This window comes from Microtus ochrogaster, linkage group LG9, assembly GCF_000317375.1.
Source record: "Microtus ochrogaster isolate Prairie Vole_2 linkage group LG9, MicOch1.0, whole genome shotgun sequence".
NCBI lineage: Eukaryota > Metazoa > Chordata > Mammalia > Rodentia > Cricetidae > Microtus > Microtus ochrogaster.
The window spans coordinates 37,492,636-37,507,604 of NC_022034.1; the positions used below are offsets into that span (position 1 = coordinate 37,492,636).

General features: G+C 38.2%; 1 long non-coding RNA gene across 1 annotated transcript in view; it reads left to right on the forward strand.

Moving 5' to 3' along the window:
* LOC106144245 overlaps positions 1-8,179 on the forward strand; it is a 24,756-nt gene extending 16,577 nt beyond the window's left edge. Inside the window, exons 2-3 of the long non-coding RNA XR_001229317.1 lie at positions 2,531-2,612; positions 5,669-8,179. This is a non-coding gene — a long non-coding RNA (uncharacterized LOC106144245). The remainder of the gene's footprint in view (positions 1-2,530; positions 2,613-5,668) is intronic.
* The last annotated feature ends 6,790 nt before the right edge of the window (positions 8,180-14,969 follow it).

Below are 14,969 nucleotides of genomic sequence, written 5' to 3' on the forward strand. Positions count from 1 at the left end.
AAAAAAAAAAAAAAATTGGAGGGAGAGAACTGATCCCACAAAGCTGTCCTCTGACCTCAATATGTGTACAATGGCATACAGATGCGCGCACACACACATACACACAAACAAAATTTAAAAGAAAGCGTTAAATGATATATGCTTCCAATTCTATGATATCTTGTAAAACAGTAAAATTATTGAGACACAAAAAAATCCTCAGAAAGGATTATATAGAGCATAGGGACTTTTTTACACAATGGGGCTATTTTTTATACTGTACTGGTAGATTCATGCCATATGTCTTTGTCAAAACCCATATACTGTACAAGACCAAGAGTGAATCCTAGAGGAAGCTATTAACTTCTGAGGATAGTGATGTAGCGATGTAGGCTAATCCACTGGAACTAATGGACAGCTCTGATGGGGGATATTAATACTGGGAGAAGGTACAGATGTGAATATGACAAAAAGAGGAATCGGAGTCCTGTACCTTTTGCTACGTTTCTCTGTGAGCCAACTATCACATGAAAGAATAGCATCCCATGTGAGAGGAAGATTTCCTCTTGTATACGCTTCATAAACTTAATGTTATCTCACTCTTTGCTGGGCTTTCTATCTGAACTACTCTAGGGTATTAACAAGAGAACCAGAGGAAGACAATATAAGCCAATAGAACAAACTACTAGGAAAGCAAAGGTCTCTGAGTGAACCCTAATTGAGTCTCTATGTCTCCGTCTTTCTCTTTCATGTAATCCCTTTTGTAGGCCTCATAGCTTTTGCCTTCTGTCTCATGACACAGCCTCAATATGTGCATCTGAAAAAGAGAGGGCAGAGCAATGCTTTGCCGCAGAACTCTACTACCTTCCCCAGTTTTGTTGTTGTTGTTTCTTTGATTGTTTGTTTTGCCAAAGCTTAGTGTTATAAAGTAAGCATTAGTTATACTGTAATCCCAGCAGTTGGGAGGCAGAGGCAGGCAGATCTCTGAGTTCAAAGCCATTCTACTCTATAGAATTGAGTTCTAGGACAGCCAGGGTTACAGAGAGAAACCTTGTCTCAAAAATAAAAAAAAAAAAAACAACTGAAGGTTCATAACTTAAACAAGATTTAGGTAGAGATGGAATTATCTGTATTCTTTGGTGTCAGGAACCAGCCAAGCTAGAAATACTTTAAGAGTGAGTTGATTTAACTGTTGGGGTCTGTAATCAGGTAGAGACATTTTCTCCACATATCTGGGAGTGCATGGCAGCTATGGGCTAGGATCTCAGCCAGATAATGGGATAAACATGTGGGTATTCATCAATTTTCTGTGTGAATTGGCTTGGGCTTCCTCACAATATGGTGGCTTGTATAAAGAGAGAGCCTGTCAAAGTGTAACGGCGTAAACGAATGCAGACAGATTGTAAATATATATAGCTTTAATGGAGAAACAGACTTACAGAACCACCGCTCCAGCGGAGACCAGGAAAGCAAAAGCAGCGGCTGGGAGCACACTTGCCAAATTTATAGGCAAACATTAGCCCAAGGTGAACACGCCCCCTTAAGGGCGGGACTTATCCCTACATCAAAGGAAAAAAGAGAAAAGAAATGACCCTGAATGAGCTAGTTCTAAAATAACAGAGCATCCTTGCTGTAAGATTCAAACCTGCCCCAACACCTCTATTCATGTTTGGGAGGAAATGACAGAGATCAAAACCACAGGTTGGGAAGAGGGCCAATGTTACTGTGTAAGAACATGTGAAATAGGCAACGCTCTTGCTATGTTTTGGAAAATACTGTATCTTATTGGGTCTTTCACTTGATATGCAATGTATTTGGGTGATTGTTATACTTTGTTCCACATCTAACTTCTTATTGTTTAGATTATATACCATGCGATAGGATGACAAGCATAACCATCAATTTACATGATAGTCAACCACAGTACTCTGCACTTAGTCATCAGAATATATAATATTAATATTAGTGTTGCAACTGTGGACAGATACATGGAATTGATTAACACCATTTTTATGTTCATTTGTAGTTTGTTACCCCAAACTCCTCAACATTAACCAAAAATCATAGTTCATGGGCTGGAGAGATGGTTCAGAGGTTAAGAGCACTGATTGCTCTTCCTGAGGTCCTGAGTTCAATTCCCAGCAACCACATGGTGGCTCACAACCATCTATAGTGAGATCTGGTACCCTCTTCGGGTCTGCAAACATACATACAGACAGACAGAACACTGTATATGTAATAAATAAATAAAATCTTTTTTAAAAAAAAAGATCATACTTTAATGTCCAAGAGAAGTTTTATTAGTCCAAGTATGCCTTTATTACTTGAGAAATATGTGAAATCTCTTCTGAAAAGTATAGAGACTATTGTAAAACAATAATTGAATCTCATATTTGAAGAAAGAAAATCACTACCTTTAAGAAACTACTTTGTGCTCTTTCATTATTAATTAGCTTTAGTTTTCTTGATTATTTTAATTCGTAAGGACTTTGAACATTCATTTCCATATCTTCTGAAAAGTGAACTAACAAACACAATTGTCCCTTTTCAGTTGACTTCATAGGTGGCTTTGATTCTTATGGCTATCAAGGGCCTCAGAAGACATCTCACTTACAACTACAGCCAATGTACATGTAAGTACTCGACTTGGAAAGTATCTCTCTGGGGTATGAAAAGATAGTCAAGTAAGTGTGCCATGGCACAAAAAAAAATGCATGTAGCTTTCCCTTGGTTGTATATTTCCACTTTCTACTAATAACATTGTGTTTACTAGAATGATTCTAAACCATTTTCTTCGTGTTTAAAAAAAAATGACATTGAAAGGCCTTTAAAGTTTTCTTTAGTCTTGTGTAAGTATCATCTACATGGCTCAAAAGCCTCCATTATATAATAATTCTTTAAATTACCTGAAATATGTGTATTTTGAAAATATTCTAACAGTATAGGCAGTTATATGTAACTATATAAAACTTAGTCTCTGGCTCCCCCGATACAGTCCCAAATGATGCTAATTGTGTTCATATCCTTGTTATCAGCTGTCCATATTAGTCTTGAGTGTTTTTTTAAAAGATAAATGCTAGTTCACCCTAGTGATGGACACATATTCCAAAATTTCAAACTCTGAGCCATACCTTATCAATGTGAAAGTCAAAATGAGCCTGGAACATGAGAACTGAAACTGATCAAACCCTTAACTGTAGCACTCAAGAGCACAGACCAACAATCAGAGCCTGATTTTTATATCTGTGTTTAGGCAAATTCCCTTGGATAACAACTGATAGCAAATTCTATATCTCAGCATCAAGTGATATGCTGAATTGCAAGAGAAGATCAAAATAGAAAGTAAGCTTCCGATTCATTTTAAAATGTGACTTCTCTTTTAAGATTCGTGTTTGTTGTCCTTGTCCTCCACCATTTCCCTTTTAATGCCTTCAGCATGTAGGATAATGAATGGAGTTTGGGGTACGTCTACTCCAAACAGATTGGTCTTTAGACACTCCTCATAAGTTTCTCTTCTAAAAGAGAATGGTGTATGCATTGTGCCTGCCTCCTCCTATGTGTCCCTTGTAGTCTTCTGCAAGTGTTTGAATAGTGCCACTCATAAAAAACGATTGTACCTATTCAGAAGTCAAGTAATATCACATCCCATTCAAATCATTACCTCTACAAACAGTAGATCACACATCCTCCTTTTACATCCAAAACTGCTGCCTATTTCAAGTATCCATGATCAACCATTGAGTTTTCCAGTTTCATAATTTCAGAACTTTTGCCCCATCCTATACATGGCTGCTAAATTAATATTCCTAAAGTCCTCATTGATGCCTTCACTTTCCTTTCAAAAAGCTCTCAGTGGTTCCCTGAGCTCCTGAACACGTCTTGCAAGAGTATGCTGATCTGGGCACAATGTTTTATTGAAACATTTTCTTAATAACTTTTGTGTTACCGCTATAAGCAAGTGGATGGTAAATGGTGCTAGGAACACATAATACTGAGATAGCAACTACTGAAGCTTTTAATTTGTTAGGAGCATAAATGCTGTGGGAGCTTCCCTGAGCCACTTTCTTCCAACAAAACTGAAACATTTGTGTTCTCCAAGGATAACATGTGTTTTTCCACTCTCCACATTTTTTTCTTGAACAAGTATATTGTCATCCAGCATATTGTTTCCAATCAAGCATTTCTAATTCTAACGTTAATCTTTAAACAAGAATTTTAAAAAGGTTATCTTTGCAAAGAATGAAATTCCCTAGGAGCACAACTTTCCCTAATTTTCTTAAATAGAAAGCTTTACCTTCCAAATAGACATAATCAGATATGACAGCTTTTAAGTCTCATTACTAATGAATTTCTAAACATTTAAAAGGACGCATGTCCAGGATATTAGAAATACTTGAGGTGCATGAAAAATTACTAGTCAAAATTCTGCCTTCACCTCTTCTATAAAGCATCTCTTAGAAAGTATCAGATGACAAAATTCTGTAATTTTATCCTATAAACCAAAAGGCAGAATCAAGGGACAGGAAAACAAAATTCCCCAGCTTGTTAGTGACACACATGTACTTTTCCTGACCCTTGTTTGATGTCTCTTCAATTCCTTAAATGGACGGTGAGTCCAGCCTGGCATTGCCTTCCCTGGTTTTATTTCACTGGTTCACACAGCCAAGGTGGCTGTCACATTCCCACACAAGTGCCCTGCCCCCTTTCCCCATCTCCCTTATCTTCTTTTGATTTCACACTCTATAGTGTTGGATGCGGAGCTTTATAGCTATGCAACCCTCAAAAATCTGTCTTCTGAAAGTCACTGCCTAGTGGGGTCCCGTGAAAAATCAAGCTTGATTCACCTGTAAACCTCATCCCCGCTGAGAGCACCAACTCTGTCTTTGTCATTGGTGTATACCTTTGCCTGTCAGCTGGCCATAAATATGTCTTGTAAAGTAAGAGGAATTTAACATCATGAGCCAGCTCAAGCGTCCTAGCCATATTATGTTGCCAATATTGAAATAACAGCTGTTCTTTTGAAAGAAAGCAAATGCTAAAAGGCAATATACAGTTCTAGCTATGGGATTTCTATTACATCCACCAAATCTGTGGCCTCGCTCCTGGACAAAGCCATGAAGTCACTGACAGCAGGAACTCACAGCCACAGACAATGGAAAATAAACTGTCCTCTTAAATGATAGTTCCTTTGGGTGTGTGTTCTTCTTAGTTTGTAATTCTTCAGATATACAACCATATCTCTTTCAGCCTACAGTTTTTCACATATATACAAAATAAATTGATAATCATCAAAAATTTCCATATCATCTCATTGACTTTCTAATAAAGTAATTTTTTATCCCAACTGACTTATATGCCATGGCACCTATGAACATGATGGTGTCCCCTTCCTACTACAAATATCCTGTAATGTACTAAACAGCATGCAAAAACACTGTGTCATTTTGGCAGCCGATGGCAGTACATACTCATTTCATGTGTTCCTGGAATGATCATATGTGACCTCTATTGGTGACACTGGAGGAATAAAAGGGAGGAAAAAAATGTTTAAATCCCAATTTCAGCTTCTACTTCCTTATGTCCCCTATCTTTTCTTTTCTGTTTGCTCTTGTGTTTGGAGAAGTGAGAGTGGGAACTAAAAAGCAGCTAGCATTCTCTCTTGATTAAAATCTTCTTTTCTCTCTCATAGGTCAAAATAACACAGATGACTTCTGTCTGTCAGCCCATGGACTTCTCAAATGACTTGTGCAGTGGCCTCCTGCCTTTTGTGAAGAGCAAGAAGCAAATGAATTTAAATACACATACACGTTATTACCAGACCAAACAGGAAGTTTCTACATAGACACGTGTGAAAACACACACACACATACACTCACCACTATCACGATCATGCACACATCAACTCCACTGGACCTCCGACTGAAGCTGATAAATATGCAGGCCACGCCTATCCTGGATTTCCTTTAAAGCAGGCTCCCTTCTCCCAGGCCTTTGAAGGTGGGAAAGGAGACGCGTTGGTGCCCCCTGCAGGCTGTTTCTTACTCCTCTGCAGCACAGCCTGTTGACTGGGGAGGTGCCGAGTTAACCCAGGCACACTCCTTTGGAACCCTTTTCTGCACTCCATACCATACACGTTGGTAGCACCACAGCTACTTAGGCAACATAATTGCAAAAAATAAATAAATAAATAAAAATTTAAAAAAAAAAACAGACAGAACATGCTGTGATGACCTTGTACCAAATGTGAAATGGCAGGATGTTTGCCCTAAAGGCTATACCGTACTTACTTGCCTTAACCCACCTGAGTTGTGTGCCCGAGACTCTCAGTCCCCCAGTCACTTCCTTTAGGCTCACACACTGCTATTAATTCCGAACAATTTGACTCTATCTCGCGTCAAGGAAGAAGATGGAAACTCTCAGCAGCCCCAATGTGTCTGTGTAAGGAAATGATGCTTTACCACTGAGCCTCTTCGGTGGCCACAAAGAGACAAGTACCAACGGCAACAGCAGCTGTCATCTTCAGGTCTCTGAAACATGGTCTTCTGATGTAGTCGGGGTGAAACAAAGTAAAATGTGTGAATCTACTAAACTTGTTAATCTACCGAAAGCGGAGATGGCTTGACTGCTTGGTTGTATCTCTTGCACTCTAGGTGCTTCCCTGAGTATCTACAAATGGCTTTTCCTAACACAGGAAACAGCTGTGGATTTCTATGACAGAGGCCAACTGACAATGTATTAGCTATGTTTACTCTTTTATATCTAACTCAAATCCAAGACCCGATGTAGGTGAACTTTCTTTTCTATCTTCGGCGTACGAGATTATTTTTGGGGCGGGTGGGGGGGGAGCAATAGCTAACTTAGTGAAATCTTTGAGATCTCTTTGTGGTATTTGGGGGATCTGTTGTGTGTTAGAGTGTATTTCAATCCTCCTGTATTATTGTGGCAGAAAAAAAAACCTGTGCTGTTGACGTAGTTGGCAATGAAATGCCTTTGGAGACAATAGTAGGTCAATGTGTTTATGGCATATTCTGAACTCCTAGGAAATTTAGTTCTATATTTTCAAGCACCGTTTGGTTCTCATTAGTGGGAAACATAATTAGCTCAAGCTTATCAGTAACACAGATGAGTCATGTTTTCTTGGGTCCACTTGAGACACGAAAACTGAGTTTTCTTTAGCACATCATCTTGACGTGCAGTGAAATTCAGACCGAGAAGTTAAACATTGTCAGAGAGTAACTTTTTTTTTCTTTTGGCACTTACAATTTTGCTTACGGGGTTAACCCTTTTTGCAGCTTAATTCATTCAGATCTCCATAAGACAGGTCAGTTGCTGTCTTTGCATAGATGTTTTGCGAAACATGACCCCATACCCATTTAAAAGCGATGAAGGAACCAAAAGTAAATATCGGAACATACATCATCACATGCGCAAAAAGATTTCAACCCTCACACTTGAGTTTTCCCAGTGGCTTGTTTATGGTGGCCGTACCTACAGGCATAAACTGAACAGTTGCAAACACATCGGTGAAGCCTCATATGGTGTTTTTATAGTAAGATGCATGTTTAATGTTTGAAGAAATCTATTCACCAACGTACTGTCCCTTTTATTCTGAAAATACAAACGCTATACATGCCAGAAGTTATTCTAATGTCACCACGGACGTGAGGTTTCACCGTCTGGCTACTGCAATGGGAGTCCACCTTGTAGCGTGTGCGCAGGGAGTCCACCTTGTAGCTACTGCGATAGGAGTCCACCTTGTAGCGTGTGCGTGTGTAGCGCAGGGAGGAAATCAAATAAGCCGTCACGTTTCTTTTTTAAGTTGCAGCAGACTCACCACCAAGTCACTCTATCTATCATCACCACCAAATATTTCAGAAACAGTTGTTGACTGCCAAAGAGTAGTCACATGGCGGGCCTTTTTAGGAGCAGCAAGCACAGTCATGTGGTTGATTCTATCTGGGGAAACATCAAAGTTGTACAGCTGTATCCTCCTCAAAATCTGGTGAAGAACGCTATTTTTCTAGGCTGAGCTTTTGTTATAAACCTAATATTCTGAAAGCAAGAGTTAATAATCCTGATCTGTCTTTTTTTTTCCTCTCCTGCATTTGTTAATTCTGAATGTATTTTTAACAGAGTGATTTTTTTGACTTACTAGTGTAATTTGCATTTTAAAAATAAATGGAAAAACAATGAAGTTTCTGAGCCATCCCTGAAAGTTCCTGTTACCTCTCGCGATGGGTTTGGTTATGTCACTAACAGGGAAACCCTTGTAGACTTGCTTGATGATGCTACCAATATTGTTTGCTGTTCAGTAAGTGGTCAGCCATGAGAGAGAACTGCCAGACTCCAACAATGATATAACTCAACTATGGGTAGCACCCGCTTTCATTCTTCCAACATTGGACTCCCACTTCAGACTGCCTGCTGCAGGCTTACTGTCCCCTAAAGAGCATTTTTCTCTTTGCTTTGTGATTTTACATCTAAAGGACACTAGATTAAAATCATTTGGTTTGGGTCCAAATGAATGACTCAGTAGTTAAGAGGACCCGATGGTGACCCCCATCACTCACTGGCAGCTCACAACCATTGGAACTACAATTCCAGGAGATTCATTGCCCCTCCTCTGCCCTTCACATGCACCAGACACAAAATTGGTGTACAGACAGGCATACAGACAGACAAAACACCCACACCCATATAATGAAATAATGATTTTTTTAAATCACTTGATTAATCTACATGTAGGGATTTTCCATTTTATAAAAATATTTGTATGCGTGCATGTGCCTGTGTGGAAGGGGTATGTGTGCACATGTATGGACACGTGCGTGGCAGTCAAATTTCAATGTAAGGTATCAGTTCTCAGGAACTATCCAGTTTGTTTAATGAGACAGAGTCTCTCACTTGGACCTGGGGCTCACCAATTAGATTAGACTAGGCTAGCTGGCTGGTCAGTGAGTTCCAGAAATCCATCAGTCTTTGTTTCAACCGCATTGAGATAACAAGCAAGCTGGAATCCAGCTCAGTTCCCGAGCTTATGAAGCAACACTTTACCAAGTGAGCTATCTCCCTCACTCCTCTTTTATTTTAAATGAAGTAATTTAAAAACTACTGATTGCCCCCTTGATAACATAAGCTGTTGTTGATGATGTTAGAATATGGATGTCTACTTCAGCAGAAGACAACTGTGTAGAAACAGCTTGAGGTTGTAGGGACAAAAGGAAAAGACTTGCACCTGATAATTCATTATTCTTAACTGCAGCATGGAAGGGCAGACAGTGGCTGACCCAGGCTGATATGGCCTCAGGCTGCTGTCGACTTATGCTCCTCCCAATGTACACTGACAGATACCTACTACCACAAACAGAAATTCCAACACTGCAAGAGGAAACTGCAGAAGTTGTGCTGTGTACCAAGAAGCAGGAGCCAGACTTTCCGTGCGTGATTCCTTGGCCACATAGTGAGAGCCTTGAACATGAATGATCAAGTAGCTTTTAGCTCTGGTTCCAGATGAGAACAGAATGTCCAGGTGGTGTTCACTGAAGCCTGTGAGAATACCTTTCAGGATGGTTCTTCATTAACTGCGAAGTCAAAGGTTCATAGCATCGCCACTGCATCAAAAGCAATGACATGAACAGGCCAACCATATATAGACACATACATAGTCCCCAAGGAAAATATTCTTCTGAAAGTTTCGCTTAAATAAGTCATAAGATTTTAAAACAACAAACACAACTCAGGCTACATGTGGTAAGTATTTAAAATGTAACAATAGATACAGTGAAGAATGCATCCAATATCCCATTCATGTAGTAAATGTGGCATATTAATTTGGAAATACAAGCTTTTTAAAATAATTTCCATTTAGAATTAATCTCTGAAAGCCAGATCCATTCATTATAGAGACCAAAAGAGTTCCAAGTAGTTAAATAACATCCATAACACTGGGATATACTTACTCTGGAAGTGTAAACAATTCCCCGTTCCACAGAAAATCATGCTGTGCACTCTGGTCATCATACAAACCCCAGCCTCTATCAGCTGACCCGGGATGGTGTAAATTTAAATGACTTAAGGTAAGGGAGCACCTACAACAGTGTCAAAACATAAAGTGCTTCTGAACTATTGTTTATTGGGCTTGAAGTATTTTGATATTAAAATATTTTTCATTCTATTACAGTTCTTTCAAAAGCCAATAACCTATACCCACAGGTAAACATGGGTATATGATATGTCCTTCTGTATTACCCTACCAATTGTATTCAGTTTTATGGTCAAGTTTCCTAGGTTTTATTTAGCATACATTTATGAATAAGTAAATTAGAGAGATTAAGTTTACTTAAGCATTCTCATCTTGAGCAGGACATAAATTCATCAAGGAAATATTTCCTCAAATTTTTGTCTTTGGTAAATTTCAGAACTCAAGACTTATACTCTGAAAAATTGGTGTTAAGATCCCAATGCTGTAAAAAGAAATTTCTGTTATTTTCATCCCATTTAAATCTTTGTTGAAGATATGTGGATGATTCTCTTCGCATTTTATTATATATGCCTTTTGCTTACTTCAAAGGAAGAAAAGAAAAGGCTCTATGATCACTATGTGATGTCCAGTTTAAAACAAGTCAGTATACTGAAACACGTTTTTTATGGCTATGAAGCAATACTAGCTCAAACATTTGTGATTTTATGCCAATTAGTTCAGAGAGAAATTGAACAAGTTGATATGTGCTAGCATTATATTTAACACTGAAATCTTCTAAAACTTTGTGAGTTTTGACAGAAAGTAAAAGCAATAAAATGGAGGAAAGTTCCTCCTAAACCAGGAATATTTTATATTCTATAGAATCATAATAATGTAGTTTTTAAATCATTGAAGATTAGAATTAATGTGCTCAAGGTTTTAATGGGCAATAAGAGGTGGTATTTATGTGATAAATTTATATGATAAATTTACTTGATAAATTCAGAGAAGAAGCCACATGCTGACTTTCTTACTCAGTCTAAATTATTATCAAAATTAATCTAAATCTTTTCCATAATGAAGTTTCCTTAATAATACGGCACCTTAATATTAAAATAAGTATTTTGTGGACTGTTCATTCTGTCCTCGTGTGAATTTAAATTGTAGCACCAATGAAATAAAACAGCTTCCAAAAAAGATTACAAATTGATGCTGTCACTTCAAGCATGATGGATTGATTCAATTAATCAGTCAGTCTTTCCTAAGAGGCCTTCAGGGAGTTGCTGAGCAGAGGCAAACCCTGTTTATTCCCTTCCAGGTACCTGTCATTTTTCTTCATTATTCTTCTAGTTTTACTCATTATATCTTTGGGGAATATGCTGATCTCCATGTGCAAAGGTTTTGCACACAGATGTCCAGACATAAATCTTCCAAGCTTCAAACTGGAGGCCACCAAAACACCTGAGGCTCTCGTCATTGTTCTGTCAGTATGGCCAAGATGCTCACAAGGTAAAGTCAAACAAATAAACGGACAAAGAAAAAAAATGGTTCATCAATGAAAAAGGAACCAATTGAGGGAAGGTTGTGAAACATTCAAAAAGATACATACAATGTCCATGTGCTCCACATATTTGGGACTGGTCCCTCCATCAGAGGTCAGCCTCCTCAATCCCAAAAGCAAATAGATAGTGATAAAAAAGTTGGAAATCTGGGACTCATGTGCGACATTCACAATAATACCAAAAACAAAAACAAAAAACAAAATAAAACCCACATTCCGTGATTATGTTGCTTTGGCTAATAACACACAAATATTCTTCAATATAAAATATTTTTTCTTTTAATGGGTCAAACCATTTGTCTTTTAAAATTGCAAAATATGGTGCTGTGGGCACAGCTCAGCTGGTTAAAATGCTTGCCTAGAATGCATGAGGCTCTGGGTTTCACTCCTAATATCACATGTAACTGGAAATGTGTTGAGTGACGCAAGTTAAAGAGCCCCAGGCTACGCCAAGATAAATCAATTATATATGCTTTATTATAAGGGACAAACCCACAAGACAAAAACAGTAAGTCCAACCTCAGTTGTAAAGCACAGAAACCACACAGAGAGAAAAAGAGCACACCCTGGGCCTCCAGATGTTTTTCTCCGGGTACCCAAAAGATCATGCCCTAATCTGATCCCACCTCTTAAAGATTATTGGCTGACAGAGATTCCCCACCAGATACATTTTAAGCAGCTACAATCATAGCATTCAGGAGGCAAAAGAAGGTGAATTTGAAATTTAAAGTAACCAATAAATATACAGTAACTATAAAGCTAGCCTGGGCTACATGGGACCCTGTCTCAAAAAAAAAATTTTTTTTAATGTGAAGAGTCTACCACTCACAAATTTGCTGGAATGCTTAGTATTAGTAATAATAATAATACTAAAGATAATAGAAGTTGTCAAGGATGGATAGAAAAAATTCACATTCCTTCTAGTGGGAATCTAAACAAGTTAGACATTATAGAAAAATTTTAGTAAAAATGGAAAAATCTAATTTCTGGGTATATAAACAATGAAAATGACATAAGTATGTGAGTTAAGAGTACAGAGATCTCTGTAGTTTATACATTGTCACATCAGTCACAATATGGAAGCAACCTACATGCTCATCAATTAATAAATGCACAAAAAAATTGGGCACATATAGCAATGGAATAATATTCAGTCTTTAAAGAGATGAAAATTTTGTCCTTTGCAACAAAGTGAATAAATCTTGAAGATATTATTATTAGGCCAAACAAACAAAGAAAAGAAAGACATAATCTTACTCATATGACTAAAAAAAGAAATGAACTGTTAGCCAAAGGAAAGGGAGGTGGGAAGAATATGGGAGGAATTGGATAGAGGGGAAATATCTTCATACTTTGTGTGAAAAACCTGCAATAAAATTGTAGTTATGGAGATAAGTTTGGTAAATAAATTATACAGATAGTAAGAGTAATTAAATCATGGATCTATACGAGTATCCAAGTATTATAGGATATACTGAATACATGGAACTATAAAGGTATCCAAGCATTGTAAGCTATGACAACATGAAACTATAATAGTATACAAGTGTTATGTATTTGGATAGGGCTGAGAGATTAGATGTTAAACATGCTCACTACATACAAAAATAATAAGTGTGTTAGGAAATGAACATATGAAGTGGCTTGAACTAGCCATTGTACAATGCACACAATATATTATATACAGCATCATTCTGTATACAATAAATATATGCAAACTCTAGCAATTAAGTATTAACTTGGAACTGGAGATGTGGTCCAGTGGATGAAGTGCTCTTCATGTAAGCAAGAAGGTAAAAGTTCAGATCCCCTGCAGTCACATAAAAGTGGTCCATTTGTCATCCCATTGCTAGTTTGACTGAGATAAGGAAATCTGGCTAGCTAGACAGGAGTATGTACACACACACACAATAATATTACTTAACTTGCAGAACATCCAAAGAGAGGAACCTCATTGCTTGATCTTGTGAGGAGGTATGGTTACAGAGCTTACAGTGCACAATTCAAAGTAAAGATGTAAGATTCCTTCAAAGCTTAGGGAACAGGTCTAGAGCAGTGACTCTCATCCTTCCTAATGCTGCAACGCTTTTAATACAGTTCCTCATGTTGTGGTGAGCCCCAATGGAAAATTACTTATTCATAACTGTAATTTTGCTGCTGTTATGAATCATTATATAAATATCTGGTACACAACTGAGGGGGCCCTGACCCACCCATTGAGACCCACTGGTCTAGCCTATAGGCTAAGCAGTTAAGAACAGGTGTTACTCTTACAAGGGAACCACGTTCAATACACAACACCTGCACAGCAGCTCACAATCATCTGCAACTTCAGTCGTAGAGGATCTGACCTCCCTAGGCACTGATGACATGTACATATTGTACATACAAACATACACACAGTCAAAATACTCATAGACATAATATTTTATAAAATTAATAAATCCAAAAACTCTTTTTTTCAAAGATTAAGCAAGAACCTTCCCTAAAGGGCATTAAGACATAAAATACATTCTTTTGACAACATTATATACCCATATTATTTATGAAATAGAATAAATAAATGATCAATACTTGACACATGGAATCTCATGAAATAAAAAGGCTTCTATACAGCAGAGGAAACTTTCAATCTAACGAAGAGGCAGAACACATAACTGTATATAATCTTTACTAGCTACATATCAGACAGAACAAATAGAGGGTTCATGTCTAGAATATACAAACACTAACAATAACAGAATTCTAAACATGACAAAAGTAAACAACCCAGTTGAAAAATAGGCTATGGAAACAAAGGGAAAGGTCTATTACCAGGAAATGCAAATGGATAGTAAGCACTTCTCTTACTATCTTACTCTTACTAAGTTCATCACCCTTACTCATCAGGGAGATGCAGATTAAAATTAAGATTTCAACCCACCCTAGTTAGAATGGGCAACATCAAGTGTTTAGTCAAAAGTGAGACCCCAGCCCCCTGACACCCCTGTATCTAAGGACTCTGGGATGTTTGGGTTGGAAGTGTCACCCCAGCCCCTGGCATTCATCCTTGGAAATGCCAATGAAGCAGGAATGAAGCAGGAAGCTCCATTTCAAGCCCTCTCCCCTGGGAGTCGCTTGAGAAAGCCCACCAAGCAGTGACTCCTCCCCAGGGAGGGTCAGGACCACTCCCACAGGCTATTTAAGCTACCACCCAATAAAGGAACACTAGGTCTCCGGGTTTTGTGTGGTCTCCCCTTCCCACCATGCTTTCCCTGCCCACCCGAAAGCACTGTATTAAACGTGGCCATTTTTTATTCAGTCTGATTTGGTTTGATTGGAATTATATGCATCAGTGGAGAGGCTAGTCTTAAGAATTATTCCTAACATCAAGAATACAAATACAAGGGGCGGTGGTGGCGCACGCCTTTAATCCCAGCACTCGGGAGGCAGAGGCAGGCGGATCTCTGTGAGTTCGAGGCCAGCCTG